The following is a 23,330-nucleotide window of genomic DNA, read 5'->3' as shown; positions in this document are numbered from 1 at the left end:
TTTTGCAAGGCATGAGTAAGGCACCACAGTTCTAACCTACATATGTGAGAAAGTGTGCAAACTAGTCTACTCTCAAAGCCAAGCGCTGGGGCTCTCTGGGTAGAAGAAAAGTCACATAACCGTGGGATGGGGAGATTCATGGAACTGGAGTGGTGTGTACGTATAGTTTCTGAAGGACGTATGCATTTCACACACATGTCCACGTGTGTCCATGTATGTGCACGGATGTGTACGCTACCGCTCACACTTCCCAGATCTCACCTCTCCAATAGCCTGGAAGCAAAGATAATCCAGTAACTCGTGTCTTAAACTCTAACTCCATTCCCCGCGAAAGGGAACTAGCGCCTTGGAGACGTGGCTAACTCCAAGGCTGAGGCAGGGCAGACACAAGACGAGGTGGGTATCCTTTCGTCATGACAGGGAATGAAGGCGTGCTTTTGATCCGCTTGGATCAAAGGGAGGGTCTTCCACTGGCCCAAACTGGAGCAATCCGAGCACCAAAATTATTAAGTACAGTAACAATCACAGAACACTGCGATAGCAGGACCCCGTGAGCTCCTTTCTATAATAAGGCAGATGTGAAATTAATGGGAGGGAGCTGCCAATGGCCAGCTGGTTAACAACAGGAGTGAAAGAACTGGAAAAACCATTCTGTAACCTTCACAGTGAAGACCAGATCAGGCAAGAATCTCTGGTGAATGCTAAGCCTGGTGGAAATTTTGACGAGGAACATGATCAGTGCTCTACAAAGACAGCTTATTAGCTCTTAAACACACACACACACACACACACACACACTCACAATGCAATAGCCACGCACTAGAGAAATCAAACAACACCTTGGCCAGGTGATCAGAGACAGGCAGATGGAGACCCAGGGCAAGCGCACCCAGTTGGGAGCGTGGGAAGGACGTGAAAACAAATAACATCATGCTCTGGCCAGGAACACAGAACTTGATTCCAACCGTGAGGCCCTTAAACAAGGGGGCCTTCTTCGGTTGTTCTCCACCTCACTTTGTGAGAGTCTCGTGCTGAACCAGGAGCTCACCACTCCGGCCAGGCTTGGCTGGACAGCAAGCCAGCAGGAATTACCCTGCCATCCCCAGTTCCCCAGTCACTGGGGTTACAGACTCGCAGACAATCCTGGCTTTACGTGAACGCTGGAGACCCGAACACGGGTCCTCCAGCAGTTTACCCACTGGACTATCTCCCTAGCCTGAAAAGCAGCATATTCTTTGTAAGTGACAGTTTTAGGAAGGCTGCGGAATTCCAGATTAAGTAGACACAGAAACAAGTGTCACACCCGACCCTCTGTTCTCTCACACGCTGGAGGGGAAAAGAATTCTACAAAGACTATACTAGGTTGACTGACGAAAATCAGAATACACATGGCAAATTTACACATGAAAGGATCGCAGCAATGCTAACAATTTTCAGTTGGTTGGTTAGTTGGTTGGTTGTTTTTGAGACAAGGTCTCCATACAGTCTAAGCCTGCCTCAAACTTACTATGCCAAGGCTGACTTTGAACCTCTGCTCACCCTGCCTTTTACCTTCCAAACACTGGGATCCCAAGTATCCCAACCATGCTTGGATTATCAAACCCAAAGCAAGTACTCTACCCACTGAGCCACAGCTATCTAGTAGGAGGCAGAGCTTTGCACTGATTCACAAAGCCGGCCTTGTAACCTCCAAGCGATTCCCAAAGTCGAAAGGAACAAAGGGCAAGATGGCGTTTGGTAGACAGAGCAAAGGACTGCGCCTGAGAGCCTAGCACTTCCTGCAGCTCAGCTCAGTTCCTCCTCCTGAGCTCTGCCTCCTCATCTGTAAAGTGGGTCAGATAGCTCCGACCCTTCCCGACCTCACAGGCTCTGCAGAAAGATAATGTAACGACACACAAACACAGCGTTATTGATTTCTAGCATGGCTTTCTGAGGGCAGCTATCACGTGTTACCACTTTCTTATCTGGTATCAGATTCTACAAGATAATATTGAATGACTACAAATCCAGGTGACCTCAAAAAAAAAAAAAATCATGGTCACAAGCTCGTTTACTGGTATTATTAAGCAAATATTTGACTAAACACAAGTCCCAGAGCAATCGATGTATTCTAGGATAATTTCAAAATGTGTACCTAGAGACGGGGAGACAGCTCAGGAGGTGAAAGGCTTGCCTTGTAAGCACAGTGACCTGAGTTTGATCCCCAGAACCCAGGTTAAAAGAGCCCAGTGTGGGCGTGCTGAAACTACAATCCCCATGCCAGGCTTGCGAAGACAGGCAGAGCCATGAGGCTCACTGGCCAGCCCGACTGGCTGACATGGTGAGTTCCAAACTAGTAGGAGACTCTTAGTTTAAACAACAGCGACAACAAAGGATAGCCAGGACTAAAAAGAAAGACAGAGAAACCCTGTCTCAAAAAAAAACAACAACAAAGAAACAAACAACAACAACCAGGCAGTGTCGATGGTATGACAGCAGAGGTTCTCCTCAGCACTCGAATCTATTAGCAAGGGTTGTAGCAAAAGCTGGGGGTTGTTGAGAGAGATGGAGGGCAGTTCCTTTCCCCCCTAGTGCTTCCAAGTCTATACGGTGGCACTGATTTTCAAATTCCTAAAGACGGTTTTGTGGCCAGTGAAACATTCCCAAGGGTATTCAGAACTCTACTTAATTTTCCCAAGGCTTCACTCCACCATCAAACACCTGTGAAATTCAGAAGGAAAAGAAGCATACATATCACTTAAGAGCGGTCTATGCATCTGAGGAATGAGGGATACAGGAGTTTTCAAGAGTCCTGGGTGCCTCCAGCCACGCCTGATAACCTGAGTTCAATCCCTGGGGACTCATACGGTGGAAAAAAAGAACCGAACTATTTGAAATTGTTCTGTGATCGCCATTATAGTGAGCCATGGAAGGCACACATACACACACAAACCCATAAATAAAAGTTGTTTTTTTTTTTTTAAAAAAAAAAAAAGATTTTTCTCCTGGACCAAATTTAGATTATTTCTCTCTGACCAAACTAGGGGAAGGAACCATCTTAATGTCAACATCCCTGATTTAAAAAAAAAAAAAAAAACCAAATTAATGGCTGTTCACCCTTTCGCTAGGATCCAGCCACCAAGCTTCTAACTGACCTTTGCCCTCCAGAGCATTTGGTGACAACTGCCAAGATGCCCCTCATTAGAGCAAACTGAAGATTGCGAATGATTCAAAGCTCAGGGTGGCCCCCTGGGTACAGCCAACCAAGAAATCAACAGAGTTGATTTCAGCAAAGCCTCCCATTGCCTATCCTCCCGTAGGGACAGAACGTCCATGTCCCAAAGGGGTGTTCTGCCAGCAGCCCTCAGGTCCCCACCAAATCAATGTTCAAACCAATTACCTCTGACAGTATCCAAGGAAAGCAGTATCTCCCACACCCTCAGTACAAGTGCCACCCCCACTCAGTTCCTAACAGGAGGAGAGGCAACAGCAGTGGATGCCATGGGGCTACTTCAAAACTTCTTTTTCCCTTAGAAAACAGACCTTCTTTTGTTCTGGTTGAGCACCAATTACACTGGCTCTCTCTAACATGCAAATCAGCCGAAAATAGGGCAGTATGCGGCTCACTCTGCTTCCTACCCGCAAGTTTGAGCGAAGAAAAGAAAGAGGACGAGGAGGGAGAGGGAGAGAGGGAAAAGAAAGGGGAGAGAGGAGAAGAAGAAAGATGAGCAGCAGAGGCAAATCCCCGGGGGTCTTCAATTCCGCGTGCTTTGTGCGCAGATAAAGCTTTTCTCCAAGAGTTGTTTTGTATTATCTGTGCCACTGCCCACAAGCGGTGATTTTTGCCATTATCCAAAAATAAATAAATAAGGCAGGAAAAAGGGGGGGAGGTTGGGGGGGGGAAGCACATTAAAGTGCACAATATAAGCAAGAAAAGCAAAAGTGCCGGACAAAGCTATTTACCCATCATGGCTCCCACCTGCTAAAAAACACTCTCCCCCAAAAAGTACCACCGCTGGGATGACTCGTCAGACTTGGAGACCAGAGAGAACAGAAAGGCTCACAAACCCAAGTCCTCCGACCATAAATGATACACAGTCCCTGGCAGGCGACTATGCGCCCACCGAGCACTCCCAAAGCTCCCTTCGCTGTGGGTTAGGTTTGGGCTCACCCTCATTAAGTACCATGCAATCCATCTACATACAGATCTCTCAGCTCCCAAGGAAACGAGAGACCATTTCTCAGGACTCCTCTGTGTACCCTGCCACCCCAGGGGAGCTGGGAAAGATAAGAGATCCGAACCCCTGCTCTGCTCGCCAGTATGGACACACTACAGTTCTGGTAAGACCCCATGAGATGCTGAGACTACCCTGAGCCCCGAGTGGTCCCTTCCTAGCTGTAGCCACTGGTTTCTGTATCCTTCCAGACTCAGGCCTGGTTAGGCCCCTCTTCCGCCAGCCAACTAAGCCGTGTTCCTTGTGGGGAACCCACACAGCCCAGCCGCACGCTAACACTAGGTTTGAAGGGTCACATGCTCCGAGGCACCACCTGAGCATCTCCCCAGTGTGCCCACCCCTGAGCACACTGGGAGGAGAATGAATGTTTGAGGCAGAATGAAGATCCAGTACAGATATGAGCCCGATGTTCTTGTTGGAGCTCCTTCCAGGGACATGGGCTTCAAGACACATAGCCAAGATGGGCCGGGGGCTTCCCTAGCCAGTGATTTCTTCAGACTCACTGTCAGTGTGTGTCCTGTCAGAGGCCACCACAGAGGGTGACCGTGATATAATCCATCCACATTTTCTCAGAAGCAGAAGGGGTTCTAGATCTCTGCTCTGATCAAGCCCATCTACAGGACAGCTCTCAGCCACATATTCCTCATCCAGGAAGCAGTTTCCTGCCACCCACTGTATCTTCAGAGCCACAGGGCAGGCCAGGAGGACCTCTGCAATCAAACAGTCACTCACGATGAGGGGGATTCCCCACAGTTTCTCTCTCTGGGCCTGCCCTCTTCCACAGAGGCTGCCAAACAGGGCATGAATGTCTCTCTGTTTCCTTGCCCCACTCCCTGTCCTTGGGAAACAAAATAAAGAAACTCACATTTGCTTCATCTATTACATTTCATCTCATTTGGGCTCTTAAAAAAAAAGAGAGGCCTGCAGTGTGAACACTGTCCCTCTGTTTGGTGGCGGAGACCAGAATGGAGGTGAGCCGTGGGGCGTACCGGTGAGTCACAGCGTGGCTATGAACACCACAGTGCAGTGGCTGGCAGGGCTGAAGCTGGAGGCTGCCTCCCTCCGTCTGCCCGGCACACCATCACTTGCCCACATCTGAGTTGCTCTAAGTCTAGTAAAGTGGGGTTAAGATCGATGCCTCGCTCTAGGGCTGACGCAAGAATGACTGAGAGACATCGTGGAGTTAGGATGAACCAACCTGGTCCAAAAGCCCAGGTAATGTTACTCAGGCCTTATGACTCAAGGTCAACGAGATGGAAAGGGCCGGAGCCCATATCTGAACTCGGCTGGGCTGGCTTCCAACACCCTCAGAACCACTGGTTTTAGACTTTAAAGAGGCTGTTTCCTGCAGCACCCTTGTCGGACACCCCCAATGGGCCTTGGGGAAGAGATTCTTCTCAGAAAACCCTCTCAAGACCTTCGTCCAAGCATACACTGAGCACAGGGCCCTGCAAAGCAGGAAAGGTCCCAGGAGTCAGAAGGACCTGGGGGCCTACAGGGGTGACAGCGAGCCATGGGCAAACAGAAGCTGGCTCTCCAATCGCTCTAAGCACACAAAGCCGAGGGCTCACTCTCACACAGCAGCAGCAAGCATCTTTCCTTGGGGGGGGGGGGAAGAAATCACACACACACACTGGCAGCACGGTGGATTACAGAGAAAAGTAGACAGCAAGAATCAGAGGCCATTCGTTATACCCTGTACAGTCCCCACTGCAGACAGCACCCCAGCCCACACCAGCAACTGTGGAAGTGGGAGGGGAGCAGAGCAAAGCAAACAGGAGAGAGAATCACAGGGGAAGGCCGAAGTCTAGTTTGGTCAGCTCAGGAAGACACAGAAATGGCTTTTACCCTTCCAGTGTGTAGATGAGAAATGTGCAAACCTTTAACACTTTTATTGCATTATTTAGTGCGTGTGTGTGTGTGTGTGTGTGCGCACATGTATACATTACCATACATATATGTACCCTGGTACACACCTAGAGGTCAGAGGGCAAACTGTGAGAGAGTTGGTTCACTCCTTCCCGCACTCAGGTTCCAGAACTGGACTCAGGTTGTTACATCTGGCAGCAAGCACTCCTCCCGAATGAGCTTTCAAGACAGCCCTGCATCGGTCCGTCCACGATGCCACTCCCTCATTATCCCAACCCTCTAGAGCAGTGGTTCTCCACCTTCCTAACGCTGTGACCCTTTCATACAGCTCCTCATGTTGTGGTGACCCCCAACCATAACATTATCTTCGTTGCTACCTTATAACTATAATGTTTTTGCTTCTGTTAGGAATCATAATGTAAATATCTGACGTGCGGGATGTCTGGTATGTGACCCCTCACCCAAAGGGATTATACCCCACAGGCTGAGAAGCGCTCTCTCTAGAAGATCCCTAAAAGCAAAGCCACTGCTCAAAAGGACACGGGCTGACACCTGGGGCTTGCCAAATGCCAAGGAGACACAGGAGAGCCAAGTCAGGCAGTGGATCCCTCTCATTCCCTCCTAACTCCTGGAGGTGAGGGCAGGGAGAAGGAAGGCAGTCACCCCACAGACTGCTTTGCTTTAAGGCTCAGTTCTGTACCCCAGAATACCCGGGCTGTGAAGGAAGAGCTACGTGGCCCACAGTGCTCTGGCAAGGTCTACAGGAAGGCCGCCGGAGCGAGGCAGTGGATTCGTGCCAACCAGACCCCGAGGCAGGGGCAGACTATGAGTTATGCAGCCTTCAGGGTCTCTAAGCGACTAGGGTATAAGAAGTCTGTCACAGTACCTGCCAGGCTACTTGCCCTTTATTTATGCCGTCCCGGACGTCTGGACAGAAATACGGGCACACAACATCCACGCGCCCCATATTTCACCGTCAGTGAACCTCGGAGACACATCTTCCCAGTAACCCTGGCCACGAGCTCCCGTCTGCTGAGAGAAGACGCCTCCAGGACCGCCGCTCTGTGTTCTGTGCCCAGGGCCTTTGCTTACCCTCCTAGAGTCCCTGACAAAGACAGCTTCAAGTCTTCGCAAAGAACTTCTCCCATGTGACCCTGAGCCCTAGTTAGTATTTATCCTTCACACGGCTGTCCACCATCCCAGACCTCAAGGATCTCAGGCTGCCCTTGTCTCTTTCACCATGACAGCTGAGGCCACCTCTACCACACCCCACTGCTCAGCTTTCCCAAAGAACAGCAAGCCCACACTCAGCTCTCCTGACTTACACACAGCTTGCTCCACGAGGTCTTCCAAGGACGGGCATGCCCATAGCGCACACGCGTGCACACACACACACACACACACACACACACACACACACACGCACACACGAGCTACGATTTCAAAGGGGTAACTGTGCAATGACCGTGGGGAACACCAATATGGAAGTAACAGGGCCTGAGTCCTTGACAAAAATAATCGAGCTTGCAGCTTCTGGAGCGTCCCTACAGATACTCATCGCATGAACCCTCGCAACTGGAAAGTGACGGTCCGAGCACTACAGAAACTGAGGCTCCAAATTTAAAGAACGTGTCCAAGTGCAGAACCGGGAGTCAGATCCAGGTCTTGTGGCGGTGAGCTGCAGCCTTCTCTTCTCTGTGCTGCCTTGTGTGCGGTGCAGAATTAAATCATAGCACATTCTGTCCTTGGCAAGGAGGTGCATTTAAACTCTATCTGTATTTCACACTGAGATGATGGGATGTTATATAGCGATTAAAAGCCATGTTGTTACCAACCACCTAGTGACACGTGGAAATTATTACAAAGTACTGTTAGATGATGAAGCTGGGGACACACACACACACACACACACACCACAGTATAAGTACTATTCTCTTTTATTTTTCCAATTCTGTTTGTAAATGTATATACGAATACACAGAACCGCTACTAAAAACATTAATTATTAGTGCTTTTAAATATTTCTGAATCATCTGTCAGGAGCAGCCATTCCACTTCTAATTTAGAAAAGCATATTAATAATCCTTTACATCTGAAAAGAAAGAGCCACTGTTCTGGGCTGGCCACAGACCAACCCATGCCATGGAGTGGGGGGCCCCCAAACCCAAGTAGGTGCCTGGCCAAGGACTCTAGGCCACAGTGCCAACAGCAGCTGCTTGTTGCCAAGGAGGTAAACACAACAGCGACAGCCGCCAGGGATCCTCACTGTCCCTGAGCCCCGTGGCTACCAAGCAACACAGAAACCAGGCCTTCCCCAAGGAGCAGTCCTGCCTCAGGGACTCCTAGCCGTGAAGAATGAGGCTGAAGAAAGAACAGAAGAGCAAGGACGAGGAGTGGGCGCAAAAGACAAAATACCTCTCAAAGGCAAGACAGTGATTCAGGCTGTGACTTTACCATGAGCCTCTCCTGCTGTCTCATCAGACGGCTGGAGGGAAGCCCTGTGACCCAAAAGGGGCTCCTGGGGCCAACTCTTACACCACAGTATTAGAAAAACACGAGCCACAGTGTAGCTCTCTGTAAGAAACAGGGACTGACAGTGTTACCAGAGACTCGTCACTGACTTCCAGTGACCCTGGGTAAGTTAACCAACCTCCCTGAACCTGGGTTCCCTCGCAGGGAAATCTGTAATTCCCAGCCTAGAAGGCAGTTTAAGAGTTGGAATGGCTAAGCTCTGGAGAAGCCAGGTGAGATACTGCGAGGACTTTCAGAGAGGAGCCCCAGAGGCAGCTCCTGTCCTCCAACGCAGCCAAACCCTCGGGTGAATGAAGCCCAGAACTTCGACTTGACCTCCACCTCCTAAGAACCCCTCAACCACAACCATCCAGCTCAAAGCACGTCCAGCACCCTTCCGTGAGACAAGAAGAGCAGGCCAGTTTCTGTTACTGACCCCCAGGCTCTTTTGTTACACAGCAATAGGTAACCAACATGGATTCTGATTCCTGGCACTCGGGAGCTCGATAACATATAGTTCCTATCATACTCCCCCCGATTTTCTGCGTAATAAAACTACCAAGAGGTCCAAGTTTCATTTGTGACAGCTTTTCTTAGGGGGAAAAAAAAGTCATTATATTAAATATATACATTAACTAAAATGCACACAGGTTTTACAACTATTAAAACAGAAACGATAGGGCTGGAGGGAGGGCTCGGTGGTTAAGAGCGATGTGTGCTCTTCCAAGGGACCCAGGTTCAACTCCCAGCACCCACATGGCAGCTCACAACTGTCTCTAAGCAGTTCCATGCTTATACACCCTCACGCCAATGCACATAAAATAAATTAAATAAATGTAAAAAACAGAAACAATAATGATATCCTGTGAATCTGAAAAAGCTGGAAAAGGGTGATTTTGAATACTTTCAATGAAAGAGAGTGATAAATACATGAGATGTAGATATATTTATATGAATAAGAATGTTACACACTGTACACTTATTGAAACATTTTGTTATTGCATAAATGTTTTATGTATCTTTTAAAAACAGATTTAAATGTTTTTCTCCTTTTCTCCTCCTCTTCCCCCCAACACCTTTTTTTTTTTTTTTTTTTTTTTGTCAGTTTGTTGTTATTTGTTTTTTGTGACGGGTTTCCATACCCTCCTGCCTCTGCCTCCTGGTTGCTGGGATCACAGATATGAGCCAGTACTACCAGCTTTTTTTATTTAAATATTTTCCATCTAAGGACAAGAGCTCTGCCTCGGAGCCTTGAGCTTCACAAAGCTGAAGTTGGATTAGCCACACAGCTGAGGGCTCAGGAGGACGTAGGCCACAGCTCCACTCACAGTGAGCCACTGAAGAAAGCTCAAGCTGGCCCAGGTTGCTCCAGGACTCCTGAGATCTTCCTACAGAACGCCAGCACGGTCAAACAGAAGGAGGCCTTTTGTCTGTCACAGGGATATGCCAGCACTGTGTTATATTTCTCTGGCATATTTTCGCCATTTTTTTTTAATTGACGTACCTGTCACCTCCTACCCACAGTTCCTTGAGAAATCAGTACGTGAATTACCGGATTTTCTTCTGAAATGGATCAATTCAGGCATGACTGGTTGATATCATTCTAGAGCTGGGGGGGGGGAGACTAGAACCTAGGCAACTCTGGCATGGCAGTCAGCTAGGAGACAAGGGCTATGCCACCCTTAACCACCAAGAAGAGGGGAGGGAGGGAGGGAGGGAGGGAGAGCACTGGCACAGCCTTCCTGCTTTAATTGTGGCTAAATCCCTACCAGCTTTTCTGAGCGCTTCTCTTCCCAACCCCTGCTGCTGTACAGGAGAAGGCATTTTGTCAAAGCTTTGGGAAGTGTCATCCTCCACTGGTCTCTGGGTCCCCACATGCCCATCTTCTGGGCCAGAGGGGCTGGGAAGTCTGTCTCCCTTCATCCAAACTACTGAAATGGCAGGAGATCCCTCATTTCAGCCAGCCCTCCACTTGGTCAGCATTCTGCCATCATCAAGGAGCAGGGAAGACACAGGACTCAACCATTCGATCCCAAGGTACTTTTTAGTCCTGATCCCTGAAGCCAAGCCCAAAAAGCCTTCAACGCTTAAAATTTCCACCCACAGGGTACAGGACAGAATCCAGCTTCCTGAGAGGTGACAAGGGAGTCAGATGTACCCTATAGCAAATGTACTATAGGGAAACAAAGTGGCCTTCCAATGTAACAGTCCAGGATGATGCCACCACTAGCAAGTCCCAGGGATCACTGGGGCTAGTCAAGGCCCATGGTGCCTAGAGAGATAAAGCTTATGTCATCTTTTCCTTGGTCCCCTAGGAAAATGTTCCAACCCTACAGAAAAAGCCTTCTCAGTAAAAAAAAAAAAAAAAAAAAAAAAAAAAATTAAAGGCACAGGCAGAGCCCAGGCTAACAACACCCCAAAGAGGCAGTCTTGGGAGTAAAAAGTGAGAAGCTGGGAGAGAATCATTCGGGGACACGGACCCGCCGAGACACAGACTACACGTCACCAACAGGTAAGGCGAAGGTTATGGTTCTGTATATTAGCTCAGCTAATCCTCACAGCCAACCCTGAGGCAGGGGATCTAACAGATGTGGAAACCAAGCGACAGAGAGGTCAGGGAGTGTGTCTAGGTCACAGAGACAATAACACCGTGGAGCCAGGATTCTAGTCTTGGCAGTCCGGAGATCTGCTCTCTAAAACAACATGCTAGTGTCTAGCCATCTGCTTCAGGAAGTTTTCCCATTCTAGAACTTCCCTCACGATATGAAACCCCCGGGGTTGTCCCCTAAGTTTTGCTATGTAATTGTCTGTAAAGGATCCTCAACTCCTTTCTTTCCCAAAGGTTCCGCTCAGATGACCAACAACGCAACATAAAGCAATCAAACTAAACAGTCTTTTCATGGAAAGGGTAAAATCAATCTGACACCATGATTAACAGAAGCGCTGTGCCTTCCCCACACTGAACTCTGAACCTCCTAGCCACCTAAGTAAAACGGGCAATGTGATCAAATTTCAAATTGTTTCCCACAAGGAGAGAAGCCTTACTATGTCCCCAAAGAGAAGCAAACATTACATATTACTAAATCACTAAGCAAGAGAAAAAGACAATCCACTTTTCAGTATGACTTTAAAAAAAATCATGTCTCGCTGAGGAGCACTGGTGCATGCCATTAATCCCAGCACTTGGGAGGCAGAGGCAGGCAGATCTGTGAGTTCAAGGCCAGCCTGCTCTACAGAGTGAATTCCAGGACAGCCAGGGCTACACAAAGAAACCCTGTCTCCGAAAGGAAGAAAAGGAAGGAAGGAAGGAAGGAAGGAAGGAAGGAAGGAAGGAAGGAAGGAAGGAAGGAAGGAAAGAAGGAAGGAGGGAAGGAGAGTCTGGAACATTTACATAGTGTTTACCAAGTAGGGTCATGTACCTGGTCGTCTTGGCTCATGTGACATGGAGCTTTAGGTCACATGTACCTGCTGTACCTGCTGTAAAATATCCCTCCCCTGCCCCACTCCAATTTTGGAGACTCACTCAAGTATGGCGGAACTCCTATATATCCATTACAATACTCAGTCCCAACAAAGTCCACCAGAAAACTGCCCTACTCAGCTCATGCTCTCCTTTCCTGACATCTTAACTCTCCTCCTTTCACGCAGCTTTTGCAGAGACTTCTAGAAACCCAAGTCACCAGGCCCCAGCCTGATGCCTCAAAGCAGGTCTGCCAGTGTAATACCCAGATCATGAGTCCCCAAATGACCAACAGGATTTGAGCTCAATGCAAAACACACAAGGGTCTTTTATTACAAACTCGAGCTGGGTGGCTGCCCTTTACAAAGACAAAGGGGCAAGTGACCCCCCAACTCCGGGAGAACAAGGTTTTTAAAGGGACAAACACAAGTGGGGAAGTGCAAGTCTTGGCATTACATGATTGGGTAAGAGGGCCTCTAGGGGAGCTGACCTTCAAGATGATTGGTTCGTTTTTAGGCACCAAGACTGCAAATGGTCAGGCCTGGCTACCTGGGGGACACCTGACCCCCTGGTACTGCTCTGTTACATGCAGGTTAGGCTGTAGCAAGGGGATGGGGAATGGCACATTCCGTGGGTTTTCTTGGGGACTACGTGACTCCAGTCACACCCTAAGGTTCATCTGGGTAGGGGACTGCCACTGGACCTCTGCTCTGAAAGGACTGATCTCGTGATTTTGCCCCAGTCCCAGGAATTAACTCTGAGTTTTTGAATCTCTCACCAGCAGCAGAGGGCTCATCAATAAAATGCATGGAAACAGGTAGGAAGAATAGTATGTCCCGGGGCAGTTCAGAAAGTTTCATTATTCAGTTTAAACTGTTCCAGAACACAACATAACAAGATCAAAAAGCCTCTTCGGGCAAGGAAAGAATCATCATCCTCCCATCTCTCATCTGACCAGAAATAAGAATTCAGTCACAGGTACCAAAGACTGGAACTCTAGGGTCGTACCTGGCCTTTAATCCTTTTAGTACCGTGTGATGATCCCTGAAAAAAAAACCAGACTGGTACTCATGGCTCCTTGATCATTAGCTAAGGCCTGCGGATGAAGAGCAAGCAAGAGGCCCAAAGCCTGGTAGAATGTCAGTTATATGCCTTCTGTTCACTTGTAGAATGGTAGGATTCGATCAGAGGCATTGGGGCACAGTGTGGGTAGGTCCCGGGAAGCAGAAAGACTGGCCACAGTTCACATTTATGAAGCCCAGCTCAACCTGAACGCTGAGGGCACAATCCCTCAAGTGGCCTTCTGGACGGGATGCCTTCTGTCCTGCTTGCTGACTGAAGGGAGTTGGAAACCCTACCACCCGCCCTCCTGTGTCATTATTCAACAACAAACAGGGACTATATTTAGAACTGTTTCCATGAAGGCGCCACGGGCAAAGGCCACTCAACCTCGGAGACACGGGAAAGGTGAAATCAGGCTATCCGCCCCGTTCACAGCCATCTATTCAACACAGCTTCTCATTTTATAAATGGACCTTAAAATTCACAGGAGGAAAAGACAAGTTTTCCCAGGAGCCTCTGTGTCCATTCTGCAGAATTACGTAACTCAGAAAAAAAGAGGGTTGTGATTTGATTACGCTTTCAACAGCCTGGTGCCGAGGAGACCAGCTCGATGTGCCCAACAACCGCTGGCAGGAAACAAAAACACAGAAGGGCAGAGCAAGTCTAGATAAACCCTCTGCACTAAGCCATGTAAATAAGTCTTAAGCAAACCTCTTTACACCCTCGGTGGCCCTGGTCTGCTGCACCCCACCCCAAGGTAAACCCTGCAGTGGGTTTCTGGCCCACCCAGTTGGGTAGGATAGTGCGAGGCTCTGAGTTTGGGCTGACCAAGTAGGTTGTCCTTGATGGAGGTTTATACCTGCCTCCCACACAAGGGGCACTGTTGGAAGGAATCAAATACTTAACTGTTGGGCATTCCGGTTTCAAGGACAGCACATGCCCTTGGGAATGCACAGTATTACCCTTTTCCTTATAAAATAAAGTAGTCACTTGTCTATTATAAGCAAGCCAACGGGAACAGGGCTTTCTCAAAAGTGCAGTTGGAGGTACTGAAAACCCCTTTCTGTCAAATGTAGAGCTGTGTCGTGCCCCCCCCCAATCAGGGGGAAAATCAAGCAAAGTAATTCCTGAGAGGTGTGTTCCAAGGTCCCGCAGGTACCCCAGGGGAGGCCTCTATCTAGCCCCTGACCTGTCACACAGATTTTAACTAAGACACCCTTATCATCATCTATCTGTTCTTTGTCCTCCTCGATGGGCTTCAATGTAGACAAAACTGTGCTAATTGTGTCTATTTCACCGTTGAGAGTGGAGGCTGCTTTTATAGTCTTCTCACAAAAACCAAGCCACTTGAGACAGCCCTGAGGTCATTTGTCTGCGGTGGTGTGCTGGGGAGACCTGTATTCCTGCGTACAGAAGACTATGTCATCTTTCTGTGCTCGGGACAAGACACTTGTCCTTGACAGGAAGTGTGCAGCCAGGCCTCCGCACGGAGCCAAGTGGGTAGGCTCCTTCCTTCTCCAGCTGTGATCTGCCTCTCACAGGTGCAGGTCACATGCTCCCATCTTCGATTCTGGGAATTTACCACGCAAAGGCATGGGGAGGGGAGGTGGTTACTTTGCCAATGTTTCCGCTTTCTCAGCAAGGTTCGTATTCTAAAAGCAAAATATGCTGGAATCAAAAGAAATATGGCTTTTTTAAGACAAAAGTCTTCCCTAACAGCAATACCACTAGCTTTCCTTCTATCCATTCATCTACCCATCCTACATACCTCACCCAGCAACTTCTGGGCTTTCTTGTTTGTTTTGGGATGTGTGTGTGTGTGTGTGTGTGTGTGTGTGTGTGTGTGTGTCTCACTGAACCGAGAAGCTCACCAGCTCAGCAAGACTGGTCAGCAAGGCTTAGGAATCTTCCTATTTGTCCCTCTCCACCGCTGGGAGTACAGCCACGCACTGTGACCCCAGCTTTTTACAAGGATTCTGGGGATGCAACTCAGGTTCTCAAGTTGGCATATGCATCCATACTGTGCCATTTTCTCCAACTCCTAGGTTTTCCAACTTAATCATGGACATAATCTTGCATATATTTCCTTTTTTTTTTTTTTTGGCATTATACATTTGTATCAAACCTAAAATGAGACCCCATTCCAGAAAGCCAGGTTTTCTTACAGATCTCCAGCACCACCGAACCCAGCTGTTATGAACACCCCGGCATCAACCAGCAAGCTCCATGGCAGCAGAACACATCAGAAGGAGACAACCTAATTTAGCTAATCCTCTGGGGCTGGGCAGCTGGGTTGTTCAGTTTGCCTGTATAAACAGAGTGACAATGGACATCCTCGACTAAGCCCTTTATTATTTAAAAAGAACTTGGTTTGACTGCTGCCCGGAATGACATTCTTCTAGGTGGAACTTGGTGGGTTCAAGGTTTCTGGGTTTGCCTTCTGGAGAGGGTTGAGAAATAAAGGATGAGGGATGAGGGATGAGGGATGAGGGATGAGGGATGAAGCTGCTGATACACTTTGCCGGTGCTCACGGTTACATTTCACTTGACTCACCGACTCAAAGGAGGTGTGTGTTCAAGAGCGAGCACGCTGCTAGTGTCGGACGCAGCAAGTCACAAAGCAGAAGGTCAGCTGGCACGCCAACCAGCCATGGGTGGCCTTGCCAGCCACAGACCAGCCCTGTCCTCACTGTGGACACTACAATGGAGCCAGAGAAAAGGTACCATGGAGGACTAAGTGGGTCTGAGCTCCTCGGACAGACACTGATGGTGTCACCTTATCTCTCTGGGCCTCTCTCTGGCTTGTCCTGTTCTACATGTTGGACAAGATGACCATGAGAAAGGCCGTTCCGTGGCTATGAATGATCTGCTTCTATTTGTGCTGGGTTCAACTGGCGCTCTGCAGAACACGGAATGGAGGTTTCTCCTTCTTAGCCCTCCTCCCCGCCTCCCCATATCCAGTTGCTTTCTCACCTTACCCAGCATGCTCGCTGACAGAATGTTCCATGACAGCAAACCTTCGAGACTCCCACAGAGAGGCAGGGCCGAGGCCTTCCCAGGGCTTCCAGGTCTGCCTGAAACTGTGCTTCAACTGGTAAGGGCAACTCGGCCACCTCCTCCCCAGACAGCCTGGATGGCGGTTAACCTTCAGGCTTCCTGAATTCAAGTTACCTTCCTACCCCTCAGCAATGAGACCCAAGACAGTTCCTGAAGCAGCCAAGTGCCTGGATCCTCTCATCACCTAAACCTCGGGGACCAACGGGTATCTTCCTGTAGGACCATCACATAGAATGACAAATGAAGGCGGGTAAAGCGTTCAGAATAGAGCTCGGTGCTCAGTGCACGCCTAATAACATTAATAAGCACTGGCTACAATTATCTATTCATCTAACACACTCTTGGGGGTATTTGTTCTTGCATTGCCAGTTGTCCTGAAGATGCTAAGAAAACATAAATCATTGCTCAGGACGTGGTCCAAGGCCCTTACTGCAATGGGAACAGGCAGTCTAGGATCCTTTACCTGAAGCCTGGATTTGTTAGTTTCCAATTTCTGACAAGCAACAGGTGTGTGTACAGTAATCTATAGCACCCACCTCCTTGCTCTGCCTGCTTCTCATCAAGAACATTGGAATGTTTTTCGGCGAGATCCACGCACCATCACACTCAGCCAGATGGAGCAGCCCTGCAGTCTAAAGACAGGCAGGTCAGATTCTGTAGCCCAACAAGTTATAGAAATGGCCGTCAGAACTGCAGGCATGACCCTATTAAGACCTGTAGCCACATGGTAACATGGAGGCAGGAACCATAAAAGAAGGGAGAGTGGAGAAATAAATAGGGGTAACAGAAAAGGGAGTTCCAGTTAACACCGGAAGGAGAGACAAGAGCCTCATGAGAAGTAGGTGACTCTTTCTGGCAGAGGCAGCAGCAGAAGCAAGGGGAGTGTAGAGGAACCTACAGAGAATGTTCTCGAAAGGCATCATCTATGATGTCCATCATCAATGATGGACACCCAAGAGGGCACGCAGAAGCAACGAGGAAAGCTGAAAAGTGAGGCTAGGGTCTGAGTCGAAACAACACAGCCCACACTGAAGAACCTCCCTTTGGTGTTACAGCTCAGTCAGTACTTTAAGAAGACTATGATTTTATTGTTTTGTTTTGTTTTTTTCCACAAAAGCCCCATTGGATACATGGGCAGGAAGAGAAGAAGGACATATCAAGACAAGAGACCCATCACTGGTCAGGCCAAACATAAAGACAACTCAGGCAGCAGAGAGAGACAGTACCTCAGCACTTCGGTGGTAGGGGTGTGGCACAGTGACACCCTCACAGAAGTATAATACAAAGAGGTCCAGGAAGGGAGTGACAGGATGCCAAGGGCTCATGCAGGGCTGCTTTCACATCCTTCTTCTGGCAATACTGGAGACTGAACCCAGGACCTTAGAGGTGCAAATCTGCAGCCCCTTTTTATTTTCATTTGGAGGCAGGGTTTTCCTAGCTTGTCCAAGCTGCCTTTGAACCTGTGAACCTTCTACCTCAACCTCTAGAGCAGATGGGGATTACAGGTACAAGTCACCATGCCAGGCCAAAGCACCTCAATGCTCCTGCATGCCCATCTCAGAACTGCTCTTCATGGGCTGTGGCTGTTCCAGAACATTCTCTATAGGTTCCTCGTCCCTACGTTTGCATTTGCTAGTGCCTCTAGCATGAACAGTCACCTACCCTGAGGTACCATATTGACAGAGTGACTACTGTAACCACTCTACAACCCAAGACATCTCGCCAACCATCCCTTTCTCTCCTCCGTGTCGTAAAAGGGTTTGCAAAATGCACCTAGGGCCCAAGTCCGTCCCAGACCCACAACTCAATGAAGGAAGCAGGACACATCTAGCAATAAATCAAAAGAGAAGGGACAGCAGTGGCCACATGCAGTCCTGAGCCACAGAGCCAGGAGAGGTGAGAGAGACTGGAAAGTCCAGGAAGGAACATAACTCAACTCCACAGCTGGTTCACAAGCAGGAGCCACACACCCACCCACTTCTGAAACAGTCACTGACAACCCCTCCCCCCTTAGGCCAAGCTGAGAGCACGAGCCTGCAGAGAAGCTTTAGGTGGTGAGAAAGGAGCCAAGTGCCTGAGTGCCATTCTGCTGAGGAAGCTTCAGCCATCTTCCTCGATGCCTCCTACCAGAAGAGCCAGAAACTAAGAAAAGCACAAACGATACACAGCTTTGTTGCCCAGGACACTACTGACCAAGCGGAGTATAACTCGTGGGCATCACTGAGTGACTCAAGGACCCCAGTGACCACCTCTACTCCCAGGCCTCAGACTCTTCCTCTATAATCTCATTTCTTTCCTTTTCTTCTTCTTCTTCTTTTTTTTATTCTTTTTTTTTTCTTTTTCTTTTTGAGAGAGGGTCTCACTACGCAGCCCTGGCTGTTCTAGAATTCATTTTGTAGACCAGGTTGGCCTACAATTCACAGAGATCTGTCTGCCTCTGCCTCCCAAGCAATGGGATTAATGTTGTGCACCACCACCCCCAGCTAAAACCTCACATTTCTTAAGGACAGGGTACTGCTGTTCCTCCTAACTCTGAACAACAGCTCCACATAACAGATGCAAAATGATTACCTGGTAAACTGAGGCGCCACCCAAAGAGAAGGCCATCTCATTCAACTGGCGGCTGGTGGGAGCCCCTTCCATTGGCACTTCTGCTACCAACAGCCTCACCATGGTTTATAATCTCCCGCTCCCTCTGCCCTTTCTGGATCCTTTATCACAGTTTCTCTGCTTGCACTAGAACCTCTTACTCTGGGGAAAAGCCCTACCTACTACTGCGGCCCCGGGGCTGGCTTGAGCCACTGGCCCTTTATACAACTGGCAGGGTAGCTCACGCCGACAGAGGTGCTACTGTCCCTTAGGGAGGCTGAAAAGCAGCAACTCAGGAAAGTCAAGCCTTTGAAGATCAGTCACCAAGTGTCCAAATAAACCCAGAGTGTCCCTGGACATTCACTGGCACAGTCCCACCCATGCCACTTCTCAGGCAGGGATCTCAGAAGTCCATGGGAAAAGTTAAACTTTCTGATCAAACTCTTCAGAACTTTAAATAAATAAATAAATAAATAAAAATCTGTTTCAGATTTGCTTCAGTTTGCTGCAAGATTTAGGACCTGGAACTCCGAAGTGTCTGGTACAGAAGAAGGATCAGATTGCCTCAGAACCCAAAACTGGGTGAGGGAAGTGTATCTTGGGCTGAGCTGCTTCTTTGACTTCTCCTCATGGGCATTTGCAAACTTTCACAGGAAAAAAACGGTAAGCCTCCAAAACCCACCCTGCAAACACCACGCATACCATCCTGACATCGTCCACACTGACATCGCTTTCCCTCAGCTCCATTGTTCCAGTCGGCCGATTTTCCAGAAGGGACCCAAACACAACTCACAATTTGTAAATGGCTTTTGCTGTCAGCCAGGCACTCTCTATAGTCTTTACCCAGAAGCCCTTCCAGTGTCACCTAACCCAGGGACTACAACTGTGGCACTGGGATTCCCACCCAGGAGAGGAGAGAAACCCAGAGGGACTGGCTGAGTGCTCCAAGAGTTGCCTGATGCCAACAAGGACCTTCCAAGGAGCCGGAAGAAGACCCAACGACCCTGCTGTCCTAGTTATTACAGACTCAGTCCAGCAGCCAAGCACAAAATGGAGGCAGCAGCCAGCCCTGGAGCCTTCAGCTCTGCGAGGGAAGGGGACTTGTGGCCGGTTGTTTATGCTTGATTAAAAGCTGGTTTATGTTTCCTTGGGGAGTTTTTATTTCTATGCTGTTATTTCACCCCTAAAATTTACAGTGCCTGAATTCTTCCACCCTGCTTGAATCAACCCAGTCCCTCCTCCCTCTGGTCTGAGAATGGCCAGAAATAGTTTCCATTGTCATTGACTTAAATTTCTTCTTTGATGATGGGAACAAATATTTTCCTTACTGTTTCCTGAAACAGGAATAAATTTTTCCATACAGGTTCTTCTAATTGAACTCTGAGGTTCAAATCTTAAGAAGGGGGGGGGAAGCATCCAATATTCAAAAAGGCAAGAAAAGGGTCATCTGCTTCCTTTCTAAAGAGACTGATAACTGAACCCCTGCTTCACGGCCACAATGCAAGGACCCATGCCCTCCCTAGACTTCAGCAAGCATCCAGAGCTCTTCCTCTATGCTGCTGGAGTCAAGAGGCCCCGCCTGCCCTCAGGGAGCTTATGTTTCAAATACAGCATAAAGCTGTCCTATCCGACACAAGATATCTTTAGAGGCTGAAATGTAAGAGCACCTACCAGCATAACCCTTCCCCTCTCCCCACATCTCACTTCCGGCCGTCTCTCCCTCTCCTCAGCATGGTGGGAAGGCTCTACAGGTGAGCAAGCTACTGGGGGAGCAGATATGGGAGACAGGTCTCCTCCTTCCTCTGCAGGGAATCCTGCAGACTCATCCAGGGGAAAGGTCGGCATGAGTTCCGGTGTAACAGATCTCTCCAGAGTTAATATTTACAAGGCCACCCTGAGATTCCCAGCAGGAAAACAGGGTGGAGAAGGAAAGGAAGCACGGAGGGGTGGCTGAGCGCTCCAGAGAGTTGTCTGGTGCCAACAAGGCCCTTGAGACGAGGGTGGGGTCTTCTCTTCACCCTCCTCTTCTCTGTTTCAGATCTAATGTTCTAAGCCACCTTGCCAATTGAAGCTGAGGGCAGTTCCCAAACGGTTCTTCACTGCCATCCCTACCTGCCTCTAGCAATAACTGGAAACCTGGGGGAGGGGGGTGTACAACACTCTCCCAGTGGCCTTGAAAGCTGTAAAAGGAGACCTCTGGTTGCTTTTCCTGGCCTTCACCCAGGACACATTCAGAGGGGAGAGTAGCAGAGTGTCCATGAGAAGCTGCTATAGCCCACTACACCTTGCCACTCCAAGCCCCCCAAATCCATGGCTCCTGATAACGCCCCAGAGTTAAGGGAGCCAATGGAATGTTCTTATGCCCTCCTCACCTTGGTCCAGGCACAGGTGCAGAAGCAGCACAGCTGAACCTGAGGCAGGAATAAGAAGGGACCAGGGGGCCAGATAAAAGGGTGGCTTAGTTACCCATTCCCATCTCCAGAGACGAGCTAGTGACGGCAGCAAAGACCCACCGCGTGCCAGGTTTCTCTTCCTCTCTACAGATGGGGCCCACGGTTTGGCTGCAAAGACAGGAAGATCTGTTTGGCGTTTCCTCCTCTCCACATCAGAACACGGGGACTGGAGAAGCCCCTCAGCCAGCCTGCCTATTCCAGTGAGACAAAGGAAGAGCGGGAACACAGGATGCAAAATTCTGGAAGAATCATTCTTTGCCTTTGGGCACCACTTAGCTCTTTGATGAGTCTCTAAACGTAGGAACCTCTGACCCTCCCCAACCGTCTTAAAATACTGCCTCCCAGCACTGTACAAACTGGCAAAGAACATCTGACGATACCTCCCCTCAGGGCTCCTCCCTGGAGGATTCCCCGAACAGCCTTGCATGCCTAGAGCCATCCTCTCCAGCCTTCTGCAAATTGGCTTGCACCTGAAAGGGGCTAGATGTCACCTCTGTTCTGATTCAAGTCCCCATGTGAATGTCTAAATAAAAATCCCTCCCTTGCCAACAAAGGCAAAAACCAGTTATCCCAACCCAGCAACAGAGCCACCCACCATCTCTATCCAAGATGCCTTTCCAACCCTCTCAGAGAGACACTCCAGGCAAGTATTGAACAAGAAAGCAGACCGCAAGTGTTCACAATTGCCCTCAAGCTTCAGAGAGTAATTGTGCTGCTTTCGATCGGAACCCAGCAGCAAGTGTCCAGAAAACTCGTAGGCAGCAGCTTGGTGACCACTCAAAGCAAGAAGCCATTGTTGTTCCAAAGACCCTCAGAGTGAGATGAAGCAGGGAAAAGGGCCTGGTAAGGAGCAGGACTCCTAGCATTCCATTCACTCTCTTGACACTGACACCAAGGAACAGTCCAGAGGTCCCCAAACTGCAGCCTGTCCCACCCACCCACCTTCAAAAAGAAAACACTCAAAAAGAGCAAAACACAGGGCCCAGGACAAGGCTCTGTAACTTTCCCATCAGACAGCGGAGTTGAAAAAAAAAAGCTACCCAACAGGCTTCAATTTTGCTTAGGGATTACACTGAGCAAATGTATTCAAAGCAACCTGCACACGATCGCACCACCCAGTAGAAAGCAAGCTCTCCATCAACAGTCTCTACCCTCTGACTGAACCTCAGGTCTGCAAGTTTCACCACTGTGATCCAACGCCAGCCATGTGTAAGTCATCGCAAGCATGAAAGAACATGCATTCAGGAAATTTGATTTAGAATATGTTTTAGGAAGTTTAGCATTCCCAGTGGCAGCTGCCCTCAAACCACTTGTATGATTTTGAAGAGGTCAGTCTGCTTCTTAAGAGTCTTAGCTCCCCCAGCATGAAGTGAAGAGACAGATTCGAAAACACCCAGCCCTGGAAAATGCTTTTAAAAAGGGTCTCCGGTCACCAGTGATGACAGCACAGGCTTTATTCCCTCTCCACTACTTCTGAATACCACTATAGTCACCATCTAAACTGTCTCAGCCCATCCGGGGATATAGGCCCTGAGCAGTGAGTGACATCACCCAGGGGTCTATCATCTATAAGCTCAGAAGTTGGCAAAACCACGGCTACAATTCCTTTCTGAAGGGGCAGGGCCCTTTCACAGGGCCCATACCCCAAGCTGAAGGACCTGCAGCTACCGTACCACCAAGCAAGGGAGACATCTTTTGAGCCAGCCTCCTGCTTCCTTCATGCGACCTCCATTAGGAAATTTACCCCTAACAAATCAAGTCACTGCATCTCGAGGAACCCCGGAGGTTCGACCCATTGTCTGCACTTAACAGCACACAGGAAGAAAGCTTGCTGCGGGATAACTCTAACCAAGGATCCGGGTTCAGGGTGGACTGTGAGCTCACGTCTGCCTTCTCTTCCCCCTGTCCCCCAGTCCCCAGCACCTTTTCAGACCCGTGTTTCAGACAACAGGTTCCCACATCTTCTCCCTTCAAGCTCTTATAAACAACAGTACAGTCCCAACCACAGAACAGTCCACAATGTCTCTAACCAGGTCCTCACGGCAAGCAGAAATGGGGTAACCTTAGAAGAGAGCAAGATGAGTTTCAGAAGGCTGCCACAGGAAGAACTAAGCA

At 49.0% G+C, this 23,330-nt stretch overlaps 1 protein-coding gene across 9 annotated transcripts in view; it reads right to left on the bottom strand.

Moving 5' to 3' along the window:
- Msi2 (musashi RNA binding protein 2) overlaps positions 1-23,330 on the bottom strand; it is a 359,282-nt gene that overhangs the window by 284,909 nt on the left and 51,043 nt on the right. The gene's annotated exons all lie outside the window — the stretch shown is intronic.

Source organism: Meriones unguiculatus, chromosome 7, assembly GCF_030254825.1.
Source record: "Meriones unguiculatus strain TT.TT164.6M chromosome 7, Bangor_MerUng_6.1, whole genome shotgun sequence".
Taxonomy (NCBI): domain Eukaryota; kingdom Metazoa; phylum Chordata; class Mammalia; order Rodentia; family Muridae; genus Meriones; species Meriones unguiculatus.
Note: the sequence above shows the minus strand (reverse complement) of the source record. Positions and strands in the feature narration are given on the sequence as shown.